This window comes from Tauraco erythrolophus, chromosome Z (genome assembly GCF_009769465.1).
Source record: "Tauraco erythrolophus isolate bTauEry1 chromosome Z, bTauEry1.pri, whole genome shotgun sequence".
Classification (NCBI taxonomy): Eukaryota; Metazoa; Chordata; class Aves; order Musophagiformes; family Musophagidae; genus Tauraco; species Tauraco erythrolophus.
In genome coordinates, this window is record NC_141496.1 from 58,644,528 (window position 1) to 58,669,026 (window position 24,499).

Sequence of the window (24,499 nt, forward strand, 5' to 3'; positions counted from 1 at the left end):
CCTGGCGTCTATGCTAAGGCACATGAAAAATAAGGGGGTGATTGGTGACAGCCAACATGGCTTCACTAAGGGCAAATCCTGCCTGACTAACCTGGTGGCCTTCTATGATGAGGTTACAGCATTGATGGATAAGGGAAGAGCAACTGACATCGTCTATCTGGACTTGTCCAAAGCACTTGATACTGCTACACAACATCCTTGTCTCTAAACTGGAGAGACATGGATTTGACAGATGGATCAATCGGTTGATAAGGAATTGGCTGGATGGTCGCACTCAAAGAGTTGTGGTCAACAGTTCAATGTCCAAGCAAAGGCCTGTGATGAGCGGTGTTCCTCAGGGGTCAGTACTGGGGCCAGTGCTATTTAACATCTTTGTTGGAGACATGGACAGTGAGATTGAGTGCACCCTCAGCAAGTTTGCTGAAAACAGAAAGCAGTGTGGTATGGTGGGCACACTGGAGGGAACAGATGCCATTCAGAGAGACCTTCACAGGCTGGAGAGGTGGGCCAGTGAGAACCTCATGAAGTTCAACAAGGCCAAGTGCAAGGTCCTGCACGTGGGTCGAGGCAAGTACAGGCTGGGCGGAGAACGGATTGAGAGCAGCCCTGAGGAAAAGGACTTGGGAGTGCTGGTAGATGAGAGGCTCAACATGAGCTGGCAATATGCACTGGCAGCCCAGAAAGCCAACCATATCCTGGGCTGCATCCAAAGAAGCTGTGGCCAGCAGGGCAAGGGAGGTGATTCTGCCCCTCTACTCTGCTCTTGTGAGACCCCACCTGGAATACTGCATTCAGCTTCTTCAACACAAGAAGGACATGGAACTGCTGGAGCGAGTCCAGAGGAGGGCCACAAAGATGATCAGAGGGCTGGAGCACCTCTCCTACGAAGACAGTCTGAGAGAGTTGGGGCTATTCAGCCTGGAAAAGAGAAGGCTTCAGGGTGATCTTATTGCAGCTTTCCAGTACTTAAAGGGAGCCTACAGGAAAGCTGGAGAGGCTTTTTACAAGGATGTGCAGTGCTAGGACAAGGGGCAATGGATTTAAACTGAAAGAGGGGAGATTTAGATCAGATATAAGAAAAAAATTTTCACTCTGAGGGTGGTGAGGCACTGGAACAGGCTGCCCAGATAAGTTGTAGATGCCCCATACCTGGAAGTGTTCAAGGCCATGTGTGATAGTTTGATGTGTGGGGGGGTGTTCTGGTGGCAGGGGAGGGGATTTGCTCCCTTTGCCACCAGATCTGAGTCCCATCCCCCCCAGGGGAGGTTGAGCCAAATTGGCGCCTCTGCGAATTGCCCTATTTAAGTTGAGACAAAGGGGCGGGAAAGGGGCTTTTTGCTCAGGAGCGAGGAGAGAGCAGGAGGGCGCTGCCCTCGCTCCCGGCTCCCGGCCGGGCGGCTGCCCAGGCCTGGGCCGGCGCCATGTGCTCAAGATGGCGCCGGGGAGCCGCATGGGGGACTCGGTAAGCGCCCCACTCCCGGGGTGCCCGCCGGGCCGAGCTCCCCCAGAGAGGATTAAGAGCTAAGAGAAAACAACCACAACGACCGGGTCAGCCAAGATGGAGCAGGAGGAGGTGTACTGGAGCTGAGGCTTCCCGTGCAATCGGTGTGAAGATGGCAGGCGGCCCCCCTGCAGCCAGGGTGTACTCGGCGGAGCAGAAACCCACTCGTGGTCCGTGGAGAAACCCACGTCGGAAAGGAGATGCCTGAGCCCGGGAGAGGTCGTGGAGCAGGGGATGCGCGACCAGGTACTGTTAATAATGGGGCATGGAATGCACAACGAGGTCGTGGAGGCATCTGGAATCCGTGGGACGGCCGACACGAGTGGCAGCAGCTCCCTAAGAGGCCGAGACTGGTAAAGCCCAAACTGGTGCGACCCATGGGGAGGATTGCAATCCTGCGGGCAGGACTCATACTGGAAAAGTTTGGGGACTTTTTCTTTGTGAGTAGGGGATCCACCGAAGCAAGGGAAAAATGGTGTAAAGACTCCTCCTCCTTTAAGAAAAGCGCGGCAGTTAACAGCATGGATGAACTGACCTGCACTCCCCCATTCCCTGTCCCCCTATGCCGCCGGGGGGGAGGTAGAGCCAGGAAGGAAAGAAAATAGGGGGTGGGGAGGTTGTTGTTTTAAGATCTGGCCTTGTTTTCTCTTTCTCCTCTCAAGTAACCGGTTTTCGTTCCCATTTGTCTTTTGTTTAATAACTGTTAATAAATTGTTTTGGTTTATGAAGAAAGCCTGAGTCATGTTTTGCCCGGGACCATGCTTGGTGGGTGCTCCCTCTCGGTTCTTGTCTCGACTCTCAGTCCAAAAACCACGACACCATGTTGGATGAGGTTTTGAGAAACGTGGTGTAGTGGAGGATTTCCCTGCCCATGGCAGGGGAGTTGGAACTAGATGATCTTTGAGGTCCCTTCCAACTCTAACCATTCTATGATCCAATATCACTTCACATTTAAATAAAAAGGGAACTGCCTTTACTATTGCTTTTGTTATTGATCACTTACAGCTTTCCTTCCATGGTAGTAGAAGAATAAATCTTAGAGTAGCTATCAGTCACTCACGGCATGAACAGAAGGCAGGAGAATCTAATGGTTCTAGACAATTCCTGGCCGCACAAGACCACAGTTCTACAGGCAATAGTTGGAACAAAGCTATGTATTTTTCAAATCTTGTTACTTCAAAGAAAAAAAAAAAAAACAACAGTCAATTTTTACAGTGGAAGACTCACTATTGATTGCCGTGAATTTCGAAAAATGGCACTGACATTACACAACTGGATAAAGCATGATAGCTTTCAGTTTTTATGGAGTGAATATACAAAGCACTGGGTGGTTTTACTCTGATTAAATTTCACTGCTTTATAAATAAGATGTCCGTTAATCACTGGATTGGATAGGTACTTTTGGAAGCACTTTCACGCTTTCCTAGCAGGCCAACTGTGGATGTCATAGCTGAAACACAGTGAGCAGTAAGCCTAGTGAGAGTTCTCCCATTTTTAACAGTAAAACGTATGCTGTGCATTCTAACAAGGTTTATTGAACGGTGCTAAGAATGGCTTATCCAGAACTCAGTGACAGGTAAAGGATGCTATACCTTCTTCTACCACTGGACTTTAAAGGGGAAGTCTGAACCAGCTTGCTCACTCCTTTTACTCTGTGGATTGTAAAAAACTGTAACATTGTAGTAACTGTACCTATTTTTTTTAAAGGCTGTCAGTTCAAGAAGCTCATTACACGAGGGAACAGCAGCTACTGCAAGAGTGTTAGAACTCATTTCTAAATAGACAGTATCTGCACCAAATGGGTAGAATAACCTAACACTGACATGAAATAAATGTACTTTTAAAATGAAAAGAAAGGAAAAAAAAAAAAAAAAAGGAAAGAAATTCCAGAAAAGCAATGTGACAAATACTTCAAAAAAAACGTAAGTGAATGGGAAGTTATTTTGAAATACTAGATTTGAAATACCCATACAATCATACACCACCACATCACCAGTACTACCTGAACAGACAACTGCAAAGCAACAAAACACCGGTATTTCCTCTTTCTAGTTGCTTTATGAATGTAGCATTATGATAAGTATGATGTTTATAGCAAAATTATCTCTATTCGTATTGTTTTCTCCTACCCTTGTGTTTTCAAAAACAAAGATATAACAACCTTTGCTTAAAAGCATAATGCATCCACTTCCTCCAGTTATTTCATTAATGGATGACCTCAGGGGAATACACTGAGTATCCAGCACTCATGCTTGCAAAAAAAAACAGATATCACAAATCCATAAACATAGATTTAGCTTTAAGCACAAAATGCAAAAACACACTTTGATCTTCCATATTAGTTTGCATAACTGCTTACTGCTAGTATGTATTCCAAGCTATCTGTGGTTACAGCTAACTGGGAACACTTAACTGCTGAAATTTACTGAACAAATCAAGCCTTATCAGCAAGTCATTTGAGTAGATTCTTGACAATCTTTGTTCATTGTGAGTTACCACGACCTACTAATAAGCTGACAAAGAGCACAAATATCCAATTTCAAAAGCAGGACAGAAAATTGTTGTTTGTTAAAAATTACGAATTAGACCTGGATAAGCCAAATCTGGCTTTAGAAGAAAGATTTGCATGCACAAAATTAGTCTGATAAAATACTAACAGAGATTGCAACCTGTTGCACAGAAACCTTCAAAATCATTCCACCTCTTCATCAACCATGTATTACAATTTACAATAGATTGAAAATAGCAATTTAAAAACACATAAAATGAAATTCATGGTGTATTCATGTCAGATTCATGTCAGAGCTTGTGGGTGCAAATTAAAGGACAATCTGGCGTGTGTGATACTGTTATTGGTGTTTATTACAGACCACCGGATCAGGATGAGGAGGTTGATGAGGCCTTCTACAGGCAGCTGACAGCGGTCTCGCAAATGCAGGCCCTGGTTGTCATGGGGGACTTCAACTATCCTGATATCTGCTGGAAGGCCTACTCAGCCAGCCATCCACAGTCCACGAGGTTCCTTCAGTGCGTTGATGATAACTTCCTGATGCAAATGGTGGATGAGCCTACTAGGAGAGGAGTGCTGCTGGATCTTATTCTCACTAATAAGGAGGGTCTGGTTGAAGCGCTGAAGGTCAAGGGTAGCCTTGGTTGTAGTGACCATGAAATGGTGGAATTCAGGATCTCGTGGCAGGAAGAGAATACCTAGCAGAACTAGAACCCTGGCCTTCAGTAGGGCCAACTTTGATCTTTTCAAACAATTGCTAGGAGAAATCCCATGGGACAGAGTACTAGAAGGTAAAGGGGCCCAAGATAGTTGGTTAGCCTTCAAGGACCTCTTCTTCCGAGCTCAAGACCGGTGCATTCCAACAGGTACGAAGTCAAGAAAGGACACCAAGAGACCTGCACGGTTAAATGGGGAACTGTTGGGCAAACTCAAGTGGAAAAAGAGAGTGTACAGATCATGGAAGGAGAGGCAGGCCACTTGGGAGGAGTATAGGTCTGCTGTCAGAGGATATAGGGAGGCAACTAGGAAAGCTAAGACCTCCTTGGAATTAAACCTTGCAAGAAAGGTCAAGGACAACAGAAAGAGCTTCTTTAAATGCACTGCAGGTAAAACTAACACTAGAGGCCATGTAGGCCCCCTGGTGAATGAGGAGGGTGCCCTGGTGACAGAGGATAAGAAGAAGGCAGAGTTACTGAATGCCTTCTTTGCCTCAGTCTATACTGCTGGAGGCTACCCTGATGAGCCCCGGAACCCTGAGGCTCCTGAGGAAGTCAAGATAGAGGAGGAGTCTATCCTGGTTGATGAGGACTTAGTTATGGACCAGTTAAGCAACCTGGCCACCCATAAGTCCATGGGTCCTGATGGGATGCACCCGCGGGTGCTGAGGCAGCTGGCGGATGTCATTGCCAGGCCACTCGCCATCATCTTCGCTAAATCATGGGGAACAGGAGAGGTGCCTGAGGACCGGAGGAAAGCAAATGTCGCTCCGGTCTTCACAAAGGGCAAGAAGGAAGACCCAGGTAACTATAGACCGGTCAGCCTCACCTCCATCCCGGGAAAGATAGTGGAACAACTTATCCTTGGTGCTGTCTCTAGGTATATCAAGGATAAGAGGGTCATTAGGGGCAGTCAACATGGCTTCACTAAGGGGAAGTCGTGCTTGACAAACCTGACAGCCTTTTATGAGGACATCACCCAGTGGGTGGATGATGGTAGAGCAGTGGATGCGGTCTATCCTGACATCAGTAAAGCATTTGACACAGTCTCCCACGGCATCCTCACAGCTAAACTGAGGAAGTGTGGTCTGGATGATCGGGTAGTGAGGTGGATTGCGAACTGGCTGAAGGATAGAAGCCAGAGAGTAGTGGTCAATGGGACAGAGTCCAGTTGGAGGCCTGTATCCAGTGGAGTCCCTCCAGGGTCAGTACTAGGACCAGTATTGTTCAACATATTCATCAATGACTTGGATGAGGGAATAGAGTGCACGGTCAGCAAGTTTGCTGACGACACTAAACTGGGAGGAGTGGCTGACACGCCAGAAGGCTGTGCTGCCATTCAGAGAGACCTGGGCAGGCTGGAGAGTTGGGCGGGGAGAAATTTAATGAAATACAACAAGGGCAAGTGTAGAGTTGTAGTTTTTGCATCTGGCTAAGAACAACCCCATGTACCAGTACAAGTTGGGGACTGAACTGTTGGGGAGCAGCACAGAGGAAAGGGACCTGGGGGTCCTGGTGGACAGCAGGATGACCATGAGCCAGCAATGTGCCCTTGTGGCCAAGGCCAATGGCATCCTGGGGTGTATTAGAAGGGGTGTGGTTAGTAGGTCGAGACAAGTTCTCCTCCCCCTCTACTCTGCCCTGGTAAGGCCGCATCTGGAATACTGTGTCCAGTTCTAGGCTCCTCAGTTCAAGAAGGACAAGGAACTGCTTGAGAGAGTCCAGCGCAGGGCCACAAAAATGATTAAGGGAGTGCAGCATCTCGCTTATGAGGAAAGGCTGAGGGAGCTGCGTCTCTTTAGCTTGGAGAAGAGGAGACTGAGGGGGGACCTCATTAATGTTTATAAATATTTAAAGGGTGACTGTCATGAGGACAGAGCCAGGCTCTTCTCAGTGGCATCCAATGACAGGACAAGGGGAAATGGATATAAGCTGGAACATAGGAGGTTCCACTTAAACATGAGGAAGAACTTCTTCCCAGTAAGGGTAACAGAACACTGCAACAGGCTGCCCAGAGAGGTTGTGGAGTCTCCTTCTCTGGAGATGTTCAAAACCCGCCTGGACGCGTTCTTGTGTGATCTAATCTTGGTGGTCCTGCTCCGGCAGGGGGATTGGACTAGATGATCCTTTGAGGTCCCTTCCAATCCCTAACATTCTGTGATTCTGTGATTCTGTATGTTCTTGTTATATCACCTAATTCTGTGCAACAACTTTCTGGAAAAAGAGGATGGCCTGTGTTTTTTTTCTGACAATTTATTTTACTTTCTTAGCTCTAGTTTTCCCACAAGTGATACAAGATAAAGCTTTCTACTTGAGCAACATACTCTTTTCCCCAAGCTAGATAAGGAGAAAAATACCAGAATTCTTTAACATGCTTTCAGTGCACACATCATTTTACCAGAGATGTAGGAATCAACTAATAAATACCACCACTAGTATTTGGGTTTTATACTCTGATTGTAGGTAAGTCTTTATTACCTAAATAAACATAGGATTATTTTGCCAGCCACTTAATTCTTTTTCTGTAACTTAATTCACAGGCTTGAGTCAACTCCTCAGTTCTCTCTACATACCACTTGAAGGGAAAAAGCATTGTATTTTTACCAACTTCCTCCTTTCCAAACCACTTCCTCTTAGGAACAAATATTATTTTAACAAGTTTCTGTTACTAAACTGATGTGTGAAAAAGGCTACAGAAAAGATTTTGGTACACACTTTCGCTGCTTACCAAATTCCTCATGATAACCATGACAATAAAACATAAAAGGATGGCAAGACATTAGCGTTTTAGGAAACTAATAGGCTAGGGAAATTTTAACATGAAGAGCTGTGTTTGCTTTCCATACAGAAAAGCAGCCTTGTTATATCTTTTTCTTACATCTGTAGTAAGTGTCCCCTAAACATTTCCTGTGTTTTGCAAATTTGACACCTAGCCATTTAAAAACGTGTTTCTGTCCTTAGTAAATCATCAGGACTGAAGAGATTAGCTGTTAGATTGTTTTCCATGTGCTTTCTGGGTCCATTTTAAAAAGAAAATAGCATTCTATGTGGTAATCAATTGTACTTCATTGTCTTATTCATGTTTTTCTTATTACATCAACAACAAAAGGTGTTTAACTTGAATTACAGTAGCTACCATTTCAGAGGGTTTCTCTTACAATCATTCTCTTATATTTGAGAGTAGAAGTGAACTAGACCAACAGAAAGCTTTTTTTTTTTTTAATTAATGCTGCTCACCATTAATTAGGTGACTGATTAGACTCTGCAACCTTTTATCTACCATGTTTTAAATTCTGTGCATGTCTCAGGTATACAGGCAGGGGTTTTAGATGAAAATTCTAGCAGGGACATAGATGTATGTGGGTTGACAGAATACCACAAAAATCTGGATGGATGAACTCTCCAACCTTACACCAAGTCTCTGCTTCAGACAAGAATTTGCGAAACAATTGGAAAACGTATCTGAAATGGTGAGCAACAAATTATGAATTCTGGTGATGTGGCATACATTTTCCTCTTTTCTCTGCACTATGTAGACTGAAAGAAAACTGAGAATCTAGCAGCACTTGGCCCTGCATTTCTAAATTACATCCAAGCATGTGCTTCTGATCATTCTTGAGTCACAAGGATCCTGAGACTCCAAAATAAATATCTATTTTTTAATCATGCTAAGGGAGTAACAAAAATGACCAACCTTCCCATGCGTCATTTACATTCCAGTAAAATACATAACTTTTTTTCTCAAACCATATTTTATGTCCTCTCATCTTTTACTGAACTGTATTTAATTTATTGTGGCAATTTCTTGTTGATGCTATCAGGCAGTCAAGAAATAAAGGGAGAGTTAATCTTTTAATTCAGTGACTTATATGAACCATTAACTCTGTTTCAAACATAATAAACTCATAAAGAGTAGACAATGCTTATTTAGATTGCTTGCATTTCTTATGACTAGGAGAAGATTCTAACTGTGCAGCAACTCATTAGGTGAGGCCTGAGTTCTGTATTTTCAGGCAAAGGTCAAAAGTTTCTTTTGTTTCTATATACTCTGCAATTCTGGAAACTTTTTTCCAGGTAAAAAACAAAGAAAATTAAATTTCTTGGCATTGGTAGAAAGCTGCTGTTTATTTTCAGGCTCTTTTCCTTTAAATAGCACTAGCTAAGAAAGAAGAAATAGACTTCTACTATTGCCTAAGGTCTGCGCCTTGCAGTAACTCTTGTTCACTGGAAATACAAGCATACTTTCCACTACGTTGGGCTCAGCCACTTCAGTAATAGCTTTTTTGCACTAATTTTCGCAATATTTCCGTAGTGACTATTTACTCTCAGAACCTAATAGTTTGACTCAAATTATTTATGTACTGTGTTTTATACTGCGTTAATTGCAAGTATGTCATCAAAAGGCTTTTATCATCCATCATTTAAAACACAAAGTTTGAAGATATTTTATTGATGTGCTAAACATCTTACTCTCTATATTTTCATATTTTTGAAGTTCTAAGCATTTCTGTATGCATCGTGTGTTTTCCAAGCAACCAAACTGAAGCAACTGAGGTGTATTCACATTCTTTTTTGTTTGGTTGGTTTTGTTTTGCTAAAGGTTTGTTGTTTTTTTTTAAATTTGTCTCACAGGAAGAAACACCCGCCCAGAAACTATTCTGATCAGCAAGACTGGTTCTTCAAAAATAGAAGAAATCAAAGCTCAAGGTCAAGTGACTGAGGAAGGGGAGGAGGTGCTCTGGGCAGTCGAGCAGAGATTCCCCTGGAGCACGTGGTGAAGACCATGGTGAGGCAGGCTGTCCCCATGCAGCCCATGGAGGTCCACGGTGGAGCAGAGATCCACCTGCAGCCCATGGAGGACCCCATGCCAGAGCAGGTGGATGCCTGAAGGAGGCTGTGACCCCATAGGAAGCCCGTACTAAAGCAGGCTCCTGGCAGGACCGGCACAGCCATGGAGAGAGGAGCCCATGCTGGAGCAGGTTAGCTGGCAGGACTTGCGACCCCGTGGGGGACCCACAGTGGAGCAATCTGTTTGTGAAGGATTGCACCCTGAGAAAGGGACTCATACTGAAGCAGTTCTGGATAACTGCAGTCTCTAGGAAGGACTCATGTGGGAATAGGTTGTGAAGGACTGTCTCCCATGGGAGGGGGCCCACACCAGAGCAGGGAAAGAGTGTGAGCAGGAAGAAGCAGCAGAGACAAAGCATTATAAACTGACCACAACTCTTTGAGCTGAGCCTTGGAAGATGGGAGGGGTAGGGGGAAGGTAGTTTTTAGATTTGTTCTTACTTCTCACTATTCTACTGTGTAATTAACTGGAAATAAATAAAATTAATTTCCTCAAGTCAAGTTTGTTTTGCCTATGAAGGTAATCGGTAGGTGATCTCCCTGTCATTATCTTGACCCAGGAGCTTTTCATCGTATTTTCCTTCCCGCATCCTGTTGAGGAGGGAGAGTGATAGAACAACTTGGTGAGCACCTGGCTTCTAGCCAAGGTCAACTCATCTTCAAAGACTGGTTTGCAGTTTCTACACCATCGGTAAGAAACATTTGAGATAATTCTGAGTTACGTTTAGGTCAGAAATGGGCAGATTTAACCATCAGAGGAAAAAAGTTTTGATCAAGCTCGTACTAGAAACAAATGGCACAAAAAGCTGCACCCATTCTAAAATGGAACACGACCGGCATATGAATAAGGCTATAAAATGAGACTGCAAAAAATGGTGGAGTATTGGACTAAGACACATGAAGTCATTCTCGGAACAAATGTTTTAGCATCTCTTTTACAATATAGTTTATTGCACCAGATGACAGCTATTGCACAACAGACTGAGCATCAGGTTTGGAAATTACTCTTGCACTTGAAGTTAGAAAGGACTGGGAGCTTCATTTCAGTTGTGGAAGTCAAAACTTCTATCTTGATGTTACAGGAAGATCTGGAGAAGATGACATGATCCCAAATCTCCAGTTACACGAATGCTTTTCAGAAGAGAATGTGGGAAAGACAGCCAAAACTGCTAACTGTAAGCACAGACTTATTAACCTCCATAGCTCTAGAAATAAGACTCCCTGGTGTCATTTAATCTTTTAAAGATAAAACATAAGAATGGCTTGCAAGAGACTTTCCTTTAACTTAGAATTGAAGCTGCTGAATAACATGTCAGAGGTCTCTTGCAACTGAATTTGACTGAAGAATACAAATACATGGTTTCTGATTTTAATACACTGTACTGTCTTATGATCATAAAATTAAAGCTTGCATATTCATTTTTAAAAGACTTTTCAAAATTATGTTTGGCTGACATTGATGGCAGCGTAGGTTTACTTGGTGAAAGCATCCAGTAACTGAAGAGATATGAACTAGCACTAGGAAATGAAATGTAGGCAAAGTCTGGAGAAATTCAGGGCCATTCTACGCAAAAGACAATATCATGTGGAATAGACTGCTGGAAGTCATGACTGTGAAAAAAAAAAACAAACCAAAACAAAACCAACAAAACCAAACACCAAAACAAGAAAACAAAAACCTCAAGTGAGTCCAAAGCATGCTAAAGATTCTTTCCACAGATTATCACTGTAAAAACAAAACTGAGGTTAAGAACAGCACAAGTAAAACACTCATGCTGGGCTATATTCTTACCACAATCCTAACACTCACCAGGACAGGTTTTCTGACAGCTCCACAGCTTACGTGTGTTTCCTTTGCTTGGTACAGGAATCCTTGAATCTAAATGTTTCTGCACCACACCTTTACAGCAGATGATGCATGTTTTGAGGCAGCCATAAACATCCAGTAGCACCAGCTATGAGAGGTAATCTAGTAATAATGTTAGACTAATTTAACCTAGTTTAGCATTAAGTTGTTGGCTAAATGAGCCACCGTATTAGATGATAAACATAGCTTGGAATCTATCACCTCTCCTCCTTTCTCCATCTTCTCCTGCAGTTCTCAGGCCAGGGGAGCTCAGTGAAGTCAAGTTCTCATGATATACTACTACAACTAAGGAAAAACAAAACTCAGAAAGTGAAAACAGCACCGGCAATGGCTTATGATAGAATTCACTTTATACTATTGCTCCTGTTCTTCCTTTCTTCTATTTATTCTACTGTTTTTTTGTTTCACAAATTACTTTCCAATGCCTACTGCCTTAGTACCTATGGCCTTTGCTCTGCATGCTGCCTTTCATCACATAGAAGCAGCAAAACACATTATTTTCAAATTCCCTGGTCTGTGGCAGTCAAGTTATAAAACACTAAAACCAAAGAGAGCAGCACCACAACAGGAAAACATACAAGTGGGACTGTCACCGACCAGTAGAAATGCCGAACTTCTGAAATTGAATACGCAAGCCACAACTGTATTTATTTATTTATTTTCCTGAAAGGCATTAGGGAGATCCCCACTGTTTTGTATTCAGAGCTCATGGCCTCAAACCACCCACACTCCACCTGCTTGATCTATGTGCTTGTGGGTTCTGCCTTTCCAGTGGACAGCGAGTTTCCCTGGGGCAGACTGTCTTCCTTGTTACACATTATTTGTACAGCATTAATGTTCTTGGGTTTGTGCTATACACATCAATCTAAAGCAAAAGCCATGTAAACAGTAACACCCATGAAAGGCATAATAAGATACTCCCACCCAAGCATGAAGCTAATTTGACTGACAACCTATCCTGATGTAAAATTTTTCGTTCCAGTTAGAAGAAACCCCTCTCCTCTGTTTCATTCCATTTCCATTGAAAAATATTTTATTTCCACCTTTCTAGAAGTTACTCCATAGTTCCATCACGTTATTGCATTAAACAAAGGACAGCCTTGGTGAAACTCCATGACCTGTCCTACATAGGTGGTTAGATTCAAACAGCACATTGACACTTTTTGATCCGAAAAACGCACTGAATATCTCTTATCACTAAAAGGAATTGTAGCATGTATTTCCACACATACCTAAATCCTATATAATCATCTCAGATGCTAACAGAGCTTGCAAACGAAATACAATACAGACATGCTCAGATATAAATTCTGCCTTCATGTTTATGTAAAATATAAATCTGTTCAGATATGCTGAGTCCCACAGGCACATATCATCATCTAAACTCTTTGGCTACATTTCCTATGCAATACTACAACTGGAAACCAGGAATACCCTACAGAATTCTGTTCAGCTCATCTAACTTGTGTAGCCAAGAGAAAAAATATGGGGGTTTGGAGGTTTGTTTTTTGGGGGGAAATGGTATTAGCTGAGAATTGCATTAAATTGACTGTTAAGATGCACTATATGAAGTACCAGTGGCATGTCACATCCCTATTTTGAAAGCAAGAAACATTCATGACTGGATTAAATGACACTTAGGAAGCAACATTCGTATATTCGCATTGAGAGCACCAAGCACTGAAAGACAGAACTAGCTTTAATATCTACTTGTTACTGTTTTGCTAATTGGTAGGGTAGCTTCTCCATTCCTCCATGTGGTCACTCATTGCAGTTTCAATCATCCACAGCATTCCTACTTTACTTCAGATGAGTTTTTTAGCCTGTGACACAGCATGTGCACTTAAACCACTAAGTAAAAGCTGTAGCTACACCAGACAACTTTTGTTTGGGCAAAACATCTCCTTGAATTAACAAATATGTGAGGCACAATTGGCTGAAACAAAACGAACAGGAACAATCACATTCTCTTGCCATAATCTATGCCTCAAATGACTTACGACTTATTCTCCGAACCAGTAACAACTAACAGTTAAGATTCTTTGACCTCACTCTTCTGTAACAGACACATGGACTGGTTTAATTTGCTGTTTCAGTGTTGGGGGTTTTTTTTCCTGTCTTACAAGGTAAATTTGCAAAACTGTAAAATTCTCTTAAAAAGCATATTTCTACAAACTTGAAATGCTCAGATGTGACAATCGCTCATCCTCCAACAATATATCTTGCCCAAGAAAACTACCAACTATAACACAGAACTAGGTAAAGGATTCTGATTCAGTGAGGTGTTCAGTAGATTAATTTAACTGCAGGGGAACTGCTTCAAATATGAGTGAGAAATAACATAATAAAAAAAAACCACCAAAACCAAACTAGTAATAACAATACTGCCAGGGGAGATCCATTGTTCTAATGCCAATGATTAGATTCGTTGTCCTAATGACAACGAATAAGGGTCGCTGGCATTAGGAAGAGCACTGCCAGAAGTTCAAAGAAGGTGTCAGACCCTCTCTTTTCAGCACTGGTGAAGCACATCTGAAATGCTGGGTCCAGTTCCATTGTCCCATCAAAAGACACGAACTTACTGACGTGAGTCCAGCAAAGATGATGATTTAGTCCAGCCTTGAAGATGATTTAAGGTTTGGGGCATCTGACATACAAACACTCAATACCTTCTGGATACAAGTAGAGTTTTGTAACAAAATCCTCCCCCTGCTTCCTCTATAGTTTCTTATTACTTTCTAGCTTGGAGACCTGCTAAGAAAGGCTCTTGACTGGTAATGACTTTCAAACAGAAACTCCCTCGACAGCTTCTGTGAGATAGCATCAGAGCTCCTGATTCAGAGGCAATAACTTTTATCAGGCTGCTTGAATGGAGGAACCTACTTTTAACACAGATCTTCTTTCAAATTTATAGACTTTCTCCTATTTACACTTAGTTTCTAGTAAAGTCAAGTCCAGTTCACTACCATTATCAGAAATCAAATACAGTCAGGTTTTACTGAAAATATCCAACACACTTAAGGAGCAAATCAGGTAGCCTCTGGAACTGAGACAAGATGCCTCCTTCTCTAATTCATTTCCTAAAATTTAAGGAGTAGGCAATAACTGAAAATTTGTTTTATTTTTGATTGATGTGCCTTGCCATGAGAAACATTAAGGAAACAAAGGAATGGTTAGATTGTGGAAGGCTTTGAGATCCATTTTTAGTAAGAGTTGTTTTTTTTAATAGGGATCACAAGAAAGAGCATGGCATTCTGAAGCCAGAGGCTCAGCTACCACTTCATTGAAGTCCATGAATTAACCATCTAAGCTGATGTTTCGATTCATCAAACCTAATTTTTAATGTTTTCCATAGAAGTTTAGCTCTCATGAAGGACAACAGACTGAAAAAGCAGAAGAATATGCAACCAAAACCACCAGCTGATTAGCACTTCCAAACACTGTCAGAGCTCAGCAGGATTTAATTAAGAAGTTAAAGGTAACAGGACTGATACCATATTGCCAGTTCTCTGAGCCAACTACTTTACAGCCACCTTGTAAAGCTTTACAGCACTCTAAATTTGTTTTAGAGAGAAGATGGACAATATGTGATCATACATCTATCAGTGATTAATGAAAGCATATGGAGAAAATACGATTAATAACTGACTCAGATGCTAAATGCTTTCAGGTCTTTGACATATCAGTAGTTCACATCACTCATGGTCTTTTGAAGGTTCATAACGTCTTTCTATTCTTTCTTTCTCAAAAATCTAACTACGCTCTTTAATCACAAGTAGATCTGACAATATATTTTCAGCCAACATCTTCTAACATGATGACATGAAACAAACATGCAAGACAAAGTTAATATATATTTTGGCAATCAGACAGATTCTGCTTAGCAATCACTCAAGGTACAGAACACACGGTCCTGTCCAGGATTAAGATCATTGTGCATTTAAGTCTACCAAGTGTCAACCTACACTGCATAACTGCAATGCAGTATTTAGAAAAAGAAGAAATATATCCATAGGAAAACTTAATAGCTTTATGCAGCAGAAAACCAGACAGTATAGGGAGCCATGGGGTTAACTTATACGTTCTGCAATTTCAAAAGCTGTGAACAGCAATATTTTGCAAGGATTCAAACTGTCATGGCAGCCTGCATTAAAAAAAAAAAAAGATCAACAAAAGCCAACAGTATGTAAAATAGTCATAGAAAAAAATATCTCAAAAATCCACTTCATTTTTCATAAAATGCAACTTTTATGGAAATAGTGTCATTAGCTAGTCACAAAAATGAGAATGGCGCAGGTATGATACTTGCCACCAACAAGATGTGGTTTAACTTCACTTTCCCTCAAGACTATTTTCATCCAGTGAGGTCATCTGAGAAGGAAGATAGTTATCATTTTTTTGTTTTATTTCTGATTCATGTATTATAGATGTACACACACACACAGAGTGATAAACAGAGGCAATTAAAACTACTGAGGAAATAAATAAATCAGATATACTTTGGATTGTAATACAAACCAAGAACATTCCTTAGATTTTTTTCTTTCAGGCTATGCAAATTCAAATGTGCTGGCATCAGAAATAGTTGTGTCAACCTAGCAGTTGATACGTCTCAGAAGAGAGATTAGAAGAAACAAAATATGCCCTAAAATGGAAAGAATGAAAATTATTTGAATTAAGTCCCATAGGGGCACAGACATGTTTCCCCCCCTTAGTATTAATGAAATAAACCCAAACTATGATGGTAACAATCAAATTCTTTTCCTCTCTTGACAGTTGCCCTAGCTTACCAATAAAAGTTTTTGCTTAGATCTCAATACGCAGATATTCAGATCACAAAGACTCTGCCACATAAGTACTGTAAATAACTGGTTTAGAATGACATAAACAACTTTGAAGATTAAATTTCTCTGTCAACACTTTGAGATTTCCTCTCTGCATCATCTGCATATGTGAAAGCAAGAAGCATTTCATCTCTATGCTATGGGTACTCGAAGGATTTCACACCTCTAGGATGATTTTCCCATTTTTACTGCTAGGAAAAGGCAAAATGGGACTTAGTATGACATGTCAAAATATATTTCTGAGGACAAAGTGCCTTTAATCTTGCATTGCCCAGTATATTGGATCTGGAAACAGTAATCGACTTTGCTGCTGCCAGATGAAACTGAACATTTGGACACTAGCAATGTTTGCAATCAGATAAGCATTAGAGAAAGAACGCAGATTTTATTCCAGTGAATGCTCTGAAAATGTTAGCTCTGAGTAAAAATGGACGGAGGTAAGACACTCCAGTGGACAAAGAAGAGCTTCAAAGCCATCTCACATCACTACTGTTTGTGTAAGAAAGCTTTGCTATATTTTGCTTAACAGTTAGGAAGAACATGTGAAAAACTGGTCTCTAACCTCAAGCCCACTCAAGCCGACCTTAGACTTAAGATGCAAGATGGTGTGTGAAGTTAGGAGGAAGACTTGCACAGCTGAGAAACTAATCTGGAACACTCCTTCTCAGCTGGCATCCCCTCTTTCAGATTTCTTTCCCCAAATACATTAAAAGCTGCAATTTCACAATGAACTGCAGGGGTGGTTTATTTTGTCCTCCCTTTATCACCACTTACAGTCCTGAGGGTCTCCTCAAAGGTTGCAACACAGGTAATTTGTTTTCAAACATTCTAACCCTAAAAACAACAAGAGTGTTGCTATTTGTATTGCTATATCTATCTAGCGCCTTACATTGTAACAGTTAAAAGCTTTTGAATGCTGCTGCATATAAACAGCTTGACAGTCCCTACCCCACAGGGGGTGAATTCACCCAGCCAACATGTAGTGGGCCACTGCAGAAGACACTGTAACAAGGACATGGCAATTTCAAGCAGAATCTAGGTAGAGTTTAACCATAAGCCTTGGTTGTAGAGACCCATGTTAGCACAAGCGACCGCTACATAACCTCGGCACATACTTCGGCATCAGTATGCGCCGACTTTAACCCTGCTACTTGCATGCACTGCTTGTAAGAGCATGTTCCTATGGAGATGTGTAAGAGCGTAATGCTCTTGTCGAACCTTGGCATACCGCCTGTCATGTTCGGTATAGCACAGGTAAAAACACTCACAGCTTTTGCTTACTTGGTATGCTGTAAAGATGTGAAGAACAGTGAAGCTGTTGAACCTCACCACAGACAGGATCAGCATGCCATGATCAATGTGAAGTTGCTTGCCTGCTGTCACCTACACCAGGTTACCCACTGTCTGAAGCAATATAAGATAGCGAACACTTTTTCTACCATTTCTATTCTTCATCAGCTTTGAGCGCCTGTGCTTTTCGCACTGACATCTCAGAAGAAATAGCACCTTCTCAGTGCAAAACACCATGACATACAAGAAGGTGAGTAAGACCATAAAGCAATGAAGAGCTGATGAGGGAGAATAAAAAAATGACTGGAGTCCAGTCTCAGAGCAATAGCAGTTTGGCCACACGAGAAATGAAATGAGAGAGATGTTAGAAATTCTTTTGTATCATTTCATTTTGGACAGAAAACCACCAGAGTAACTGATTAGATGTCAAACAAGCCAGCAAAGCAGTCTGGCATCCCAAGGTAATCAGAAGCATAAGCTGACATCTTGCTAACTAAGATCGAGCAACAAAGGTTCTTAAAAGCAAAACAAGCCAGCAAAAGCAGACAAAAAAGAAGGGTAACATGATCACCTTTTCAGTCTTTTGCTTTAACCATTACAACGGCATTCTGTGTAGAAATAAGAAGGTTAAAACTGCATTTTCAAGTTCAAAAAAAACAATGCTCAAATAACTAAGGTAAAAGTGATATAGCTGTATGACTGAACAGAAAATCCAGTGGGTTTTTAAAAAAAAAAAAAACAAGAAACAAACAACAAAACAAAACCCTACAACAAAAAAAACTCTCACACTTAGAATAGGTATAAAGTTATGTAGAATATAGCCTGAGGGATGGGCAGGATATATGATACGATCATGAAAGAAGTAATGGATAAAAACTGGAAAAAAGACTAACAGCTTCAATGTCATGGCATCATAAGGAAATGTCAGCTACAGAGGCAGGAGGTAATGAACAGAGTAAGGAGCTTTGATTTTTCAACACTGAAATGATGACTGAGTTTACATTGGTAGATGAGATTATTAAAAAATAAACTTTAGAGTAAGGTAAAAGATCATTCTTACAGAACCCTTGTATAAAAATGGAGAGTGAAATTTGGAGGCTCCTGTGGTGGACCGAGTGTGATTAGACAGTTCTTAGCTACTCTATTCCTCTTCATAAAACAGTAAATTTCTTCACCCTCTGGTTGCACTTTTTGAGTGAAATGTGACCCCAGTTAAATTAAATGTTAATCCATTAACATTTATCTGTAGAACAGGGTGCACCTGTTCTTCCATAAAGCAGTAACGTTGAGGGCTTTTTTGGCCTTTCTCTCCAGGACACCATCAAATGACAGTATGCCTAGATAAAAACTAAGAAGACAATTATTCCCAACCAAAATTATTATTTTGCTTTCCTGCTAACAAAACGGCTGTTGGATCCAAAGGAGAAAGGGTCTGGAGCTTCAGAGGTCAGCTTTTGCTGACTTTCTTTAAAACCATCCCCCCAGCCACCTAAACAGTGGAATCTATAAACAACACTCATCTGTTCTGTTCTTTTGGTGAGGCAGGATATACGAAAACAGATGAAACTGTTAAACTAATTAATTACTAGGATGCATCATTTCCCAATATTCTTGTGTGTTCACACTTTCTAAAAACCTCATATTTCTTCTACAAAAATCTCTTAAAATAGTGTTTTCCTCTCTGCACTTCCAAATGTTTCTTCCTGTTCAGGCTCTGACTCTTCATCTTTCCACCCTTACGTCAATAGTCCTGTAGCTCCTGCAATGCTTAGGTGTTTTCCAGTTAGCTTCTCCTTCCGGCTTCTGTACTGCTACAGGCAGAGCAACAAAACAAAACAACACAGAGATTCTTCTCCCTGTTTTCTTTGGGCATCGTATGTCTTTTTTTTTTGCAAAGAGCAAATAAACAATTTCTGCCTCCCAGAGTGACCACCTCCCCACCTGTTCCTCCAAGGGAAACTCACAGCTTTGCAAATGTCGCTGCTTCACTAAAGCTCATCCAAATTCCCACAACAAACAAAAGCTCCAACCTCCAAGCTTTGAGCCTGACTTTTGTCTTTCCAAATTCAGAGACAAACTTCAGATTAAACAGAACTTTGCAAGTTGAAACTTTATTTCAAGGTATAAAAGCGGGTGAAAATTTTATGGCCACTTTTCTACATTTGATGAACAAATTATTTAAGCCATACTACTCCATTGCAGTCCATCTGCTTGTACATAAAAACCTGATCATTTCACCTACAAGCTAATCATCCCAGGAATTTTATTTACAGACTTGCACAGTTGTGTGCCCAAACTGTTTTGGTTTGTTTTTTTCCTTGGGGACTGTCCCATTTATGATTTATATACAGAGCAGTATTTATATTTTGCACCTGCACAAGGAACACCAGAAAAACCGGCATTAAGAATATCACAAGCATCTTTTCTAGGTAGTTACAAACTCTTTGTCAATTTCCATGAAAAATGCAACTACTCAATTTGTACATCTGCATGATCTGTTCCAAGTGCAAAGGTTAAATCATTTCTTCAGGAAGATGCATGTGAGATTTTGCAAATCTTTCCAATATATTGAATTTTCATCAAAATAACATATTGAAATAATAAAGATGCATCTAAAACATTAATCTACCTTTTAATTCAGCAATAGTTTCTTATGCTACCTTTGCACTTATTCACTAATGCTTTCCTCTGCGCTTATTTAATCTCAGCAAGGACTCCGCAGCGTCACTTAGCAAAAGCCAGGAGGACAGAATCTGATCTCACTACCCGTGATTCCCGCATTTCAAACACTGCTGAAATTGCTGAACTGGTGAAACACTGATGACTAGAACTGTGACAAGTCAGCATCTTACAGAAGCATATACTATCAACTGGGTTTTGCTAGTCCATTTAAGAGAATACGAGAATTCCCCCACCACAAAATAATGTCTTCCTTCAATGCCCTCAAAACCTGGGTACCTCCATGACATGTAATAGTCTGGATTAGGAAGTAACATTTGATGATCTAAGGATCCTTTCTGGCTTCAGACTGTACTAAATCTATCAATATCAAAATTAAAACCAGCTAGTGTAGAAAAGTTAACAAAACAATCAGCTTTCTGCAACTGGTTTTGCTTTTGACAAGGTCATGAAGATTCTTCTGCTTCTCAAAGCTTTCACCAACCAAAATGAATAATATTTTGCGGCTTATTTAAATAAATTGTGTTCTAATTTCACAACGGAGGTATTTGTTAATAGCTACATTACCAACAGTAAAGCAAGACAAGCAGAATGTCTTGATCATGCACATCATCTAGTATAAACAAAAAAGTAACTTGTGGCAGCTTTGAAGGGGGAAGATTTCAACCACAGATGGCTGGCTGCAAAGATGGATACCAAAAAAATAATGTTGACAACTAAATTCATTCATGCAGGAGAAATTAACTGCAGGCTTGGCAAATGCAGACACACTGCTAGAGTATGTTTTTCCAAAATGTTGAAACCTGTCTTTTCTGAACATCTAGCATGTTCACATGCAATGAGATGGGACTTCTCCAAATGCTGCACAGTATACAAAAACTTAACTTTTAAAATCAGTTTTCTCAGGCTGGAAGGGGGAAGACACTGGTAGAAAGGACTTCTGTTCTGTTGAAGGGAAAAAAAAAAGTTTGCTTATTATTGACATATTTGCCACTCACCAGTGTTGCAAAGGGATGAAGAAAACTGCCTATGATTTACAAACAGAGCAAGTCAGCATGTAAGACTTCAAATGTTTCTAGGGTCACAGGGAACAAAAGGGCTCAAGTATGTCATTTCACTATTTGATTTGTGCAAACTGTAGAAAAATTGTGCTCTCACTTAAAAGCAAGCACAACACTGGGCATGTTTCACAAGGGGGCTAGCTGTAACTCTTTGCTTTTTCCTCTTTTTCTCCTGCTACATATAATCTCCAACTCCCACCAACTTCTTCTGCCTTAAGTAGCCATGCAGCTCATAGTTGAAATTATTATAACAGCAATTCTTAATAAATCTGATCAAAAGAATGTTTAAATTCAACTAAAATTATTTACCCAAAAAGTTTAACAAAGTTCCACAATTTTCTAAATGAGTTCTTCTGCATAGCACTGCCATCCTTACTCGCAGGGAAAAGAAACCAAAGGAACCATGCGTCAATCCTTATTTTCTCAGCTTCTCCATCAGAAACACCTGCCCATTCCCCCTTATTCCCCTATCAACAGCTGTGACTTTTCTTGCTCCAGTATAAGGGGCCCTCGTCCTGCACGGCCCACTGGCGCCCGCGGCCGCGGTCAGCACCCTGGCCAGCGCCACCCATCAGCCTACGTGGGTGATGACGGGACCGGGTCTGCCCTAAAGAAACCGTGACGTCAAACAGAAAACATTTATCTCTGTCCACACTTTTTTTTTTTTTTTTTTGCTGGTAGACAAGTCACGTTAGTAACAATATATGGGTGCCCTGATGCTGTGCCGTGTTCAGAGCAGCTGTGGTTACTCAATGACACTGCACTACATAGCAGGAAAAAATTTTCCAGGGTAAATGTTGTTTGCAACCAGGAACTGGTTATAATTTTTACACTTTTTTCTTGTAATGGTGGCGAAAGGACGAGGGGCGGAGTGTGTGTAAATCGTCTGCCTTTGCTGGTGTTGTAACAATGTTATTTTGACTCTGGATGCGGAATTCTTCTTGTTGATGTAAGTGAAGTTCCTGACGATTGTGGAATGAATACATATTTTAATGACAACTCTGGTTTATCCTGATAATAACTGGTTTATAAAACGATGCTGCAGATAAGCAACTACTGACTTGGAGTTTACAGAGCTGTAATTATTCACTCTCTCTGTTTCTCCAGTTTATGCTCAAATTTCATTACGCTCAAAACAGTGCCCTTGGGAAAAGCATCTGGAGAGTCCAGAACACATCTGCTCCAGATCCGCTACATAAAGGTATAAACACTGTTACATAAACGCACAATGCTGCAGAAATAAGACTCATTTCACCCTCTGGTTCAAATACAATTTGCTGACATCGCTTTTTATGGCAGGGAGCCTTACTTCTAAAAACACTGAAACTGATTTTGCATAACTTCAGTTAGGAAAGACTTATCAACACATCTTACTCACTCTCCCTTTATTAAAAGAAAAACGTAGGCAACCTCACCAGTTGGTTTTGATTCCATATCCAAATTTGGTAGAGATATAAGGTTTCTGAATGACAGGTATATAAATGCTGCTGTGTTTCAGATCACACATTTTCTGGACCTCTAATGCTACTCAGCCTCCACCCCTCCTCCATGCAGCTTTCTAAAATAACTGCTGTTCTGTCAGTTACTGACAAGACACATCTGCAGTTACCCTGACTTTTTAATTTTCTTGCCTATTTAAAGATCTCTGATTTGAGTTCATAAATCATTGAAATTATCTTTCTTCTTAGGAAAAAAAAATATAATGCACAGAAGCAAACAGTTAAATTTCAAGTCAGCAAAATCACAAGTTGTGCTGAAAAGCTCCAGAATACATGATGTATTTAAAAGATACCCATGCAAATCTGTTTAGAAATTAAAAATAACTCACTTCTGAAATAAAGGGTGCTTTAGGTTACACGAAAGTATCTCTTCACATCACAGAGGCCTGGAATCTACCAACTTCACTGTCTGATCAGATGACTATACGAGCAACTGCTTCAGTGGCACCGTAATCTGTAGGAGTTGTGCACAAGTCACATGAGTTGCATCTGCCCTCAGTAAAATGGAAGTACCTACGCTATATTATACTGTTATGAAAGACAGATTTAATTCATTACATTTCACTAATCATTGCAGCACCTTTCTAAAATTAAATGTACAGCAGACAACTGTGGCCACTCATCTTGCAAAGAATCATTTTACTCAACATACCCAGGTACTGACATTGTTTTATGGACCTGAGGAAAGCACGGCAGATTTTCACGTTTCCTCTGCAATGCAACAGCAAATAGAAGGGAGAGTGAGGTCATAGTTTTTTATCTGAACATCCTCATTTGCATTGTGTTATGTGACCCCGATCTATTACAGCTTTTAAACTCATGCTTAATTTTAACCATAAGAGTAGTATCTTCAGTTCTCAAGTGCCTTCACAAGTTGAGGCTTCAGTTCAGACTGAAAAATCATTATTGTTGGTCAAGCATTATTACAAGGTGCAGGAAAAAAAATCGTTTTTATAAAAATCAGGAGATTTAATCTGGAACTCAATGAAATACAAAAAGAATTTTTATCTGTCTGTACAAAATCTACAATGATATTCACAGTATTGCTTTTCAGAGCAGATCTTTTGTTCTCTCTCCTTGCAGGTTTCTATTTTTATACTAACCTCCTATCCGCAAAGCCTTTCACTCTTCAAAATAAGCTTATTTTGTCATTTAAATCCCCCAAATCTCCATAATTTCCTCAAGTAAATAGTATTGGTTCCCAGCAAACCAGTAATTTTCACAACTATGATCAATCTGAAAGCTTTTCCTTTTGTTGCAAATTTAGAGCAGATAAGTACACTTACATAAACGTCTAACAAATCAAACGGGTTTTAAAGGAAGGCAGAAAAAAGACCTATTTTGAAGAAAAATATTTTTGAGTCTGCTCCAAACCTTAATTTAGGAACAGTTCCATGAGACCCATACAAGTAATCAGAAAAAAAGGAAGAGATGCATTTTCTACAACATTTTCTTGGTATCACTGGATCACTCAGAGCCTCAAAGAGTCCTATTATCTTTCCTATGATATATCCCTTTTCAGGTTAAGTTCAAAATTTCTTTGAAAGTAAATTTGGACAACTTTGACAGCATAAGCATGAATGGCCTTAGGCTCTAAGCATATTCCTAATTAATCCTTTGCCATCTGGGGGTTACTTCTGCTTCATGCATTTTTAGGACCTCAGTCAGCATTTCAAAACATTATG

The 24,499-nt window shown here is 40.7% G+C and overlaps 1 protein-coding gene across 1 annotated transcript in view; it reads right to left on the minus strand.

Annotated features, from left to right (window-relative positions):
• The window catches only part of CAMK4 (calcium/calmodulin dependent protein kinase IV), a 191,962-nt gene that overhangs the window by 131,688 nt on the left and 35,775 nt on the right, over window positions 1-24,499 (minus strand). The gene's annotated exons all lie outside the window — the stretch shown is intronic.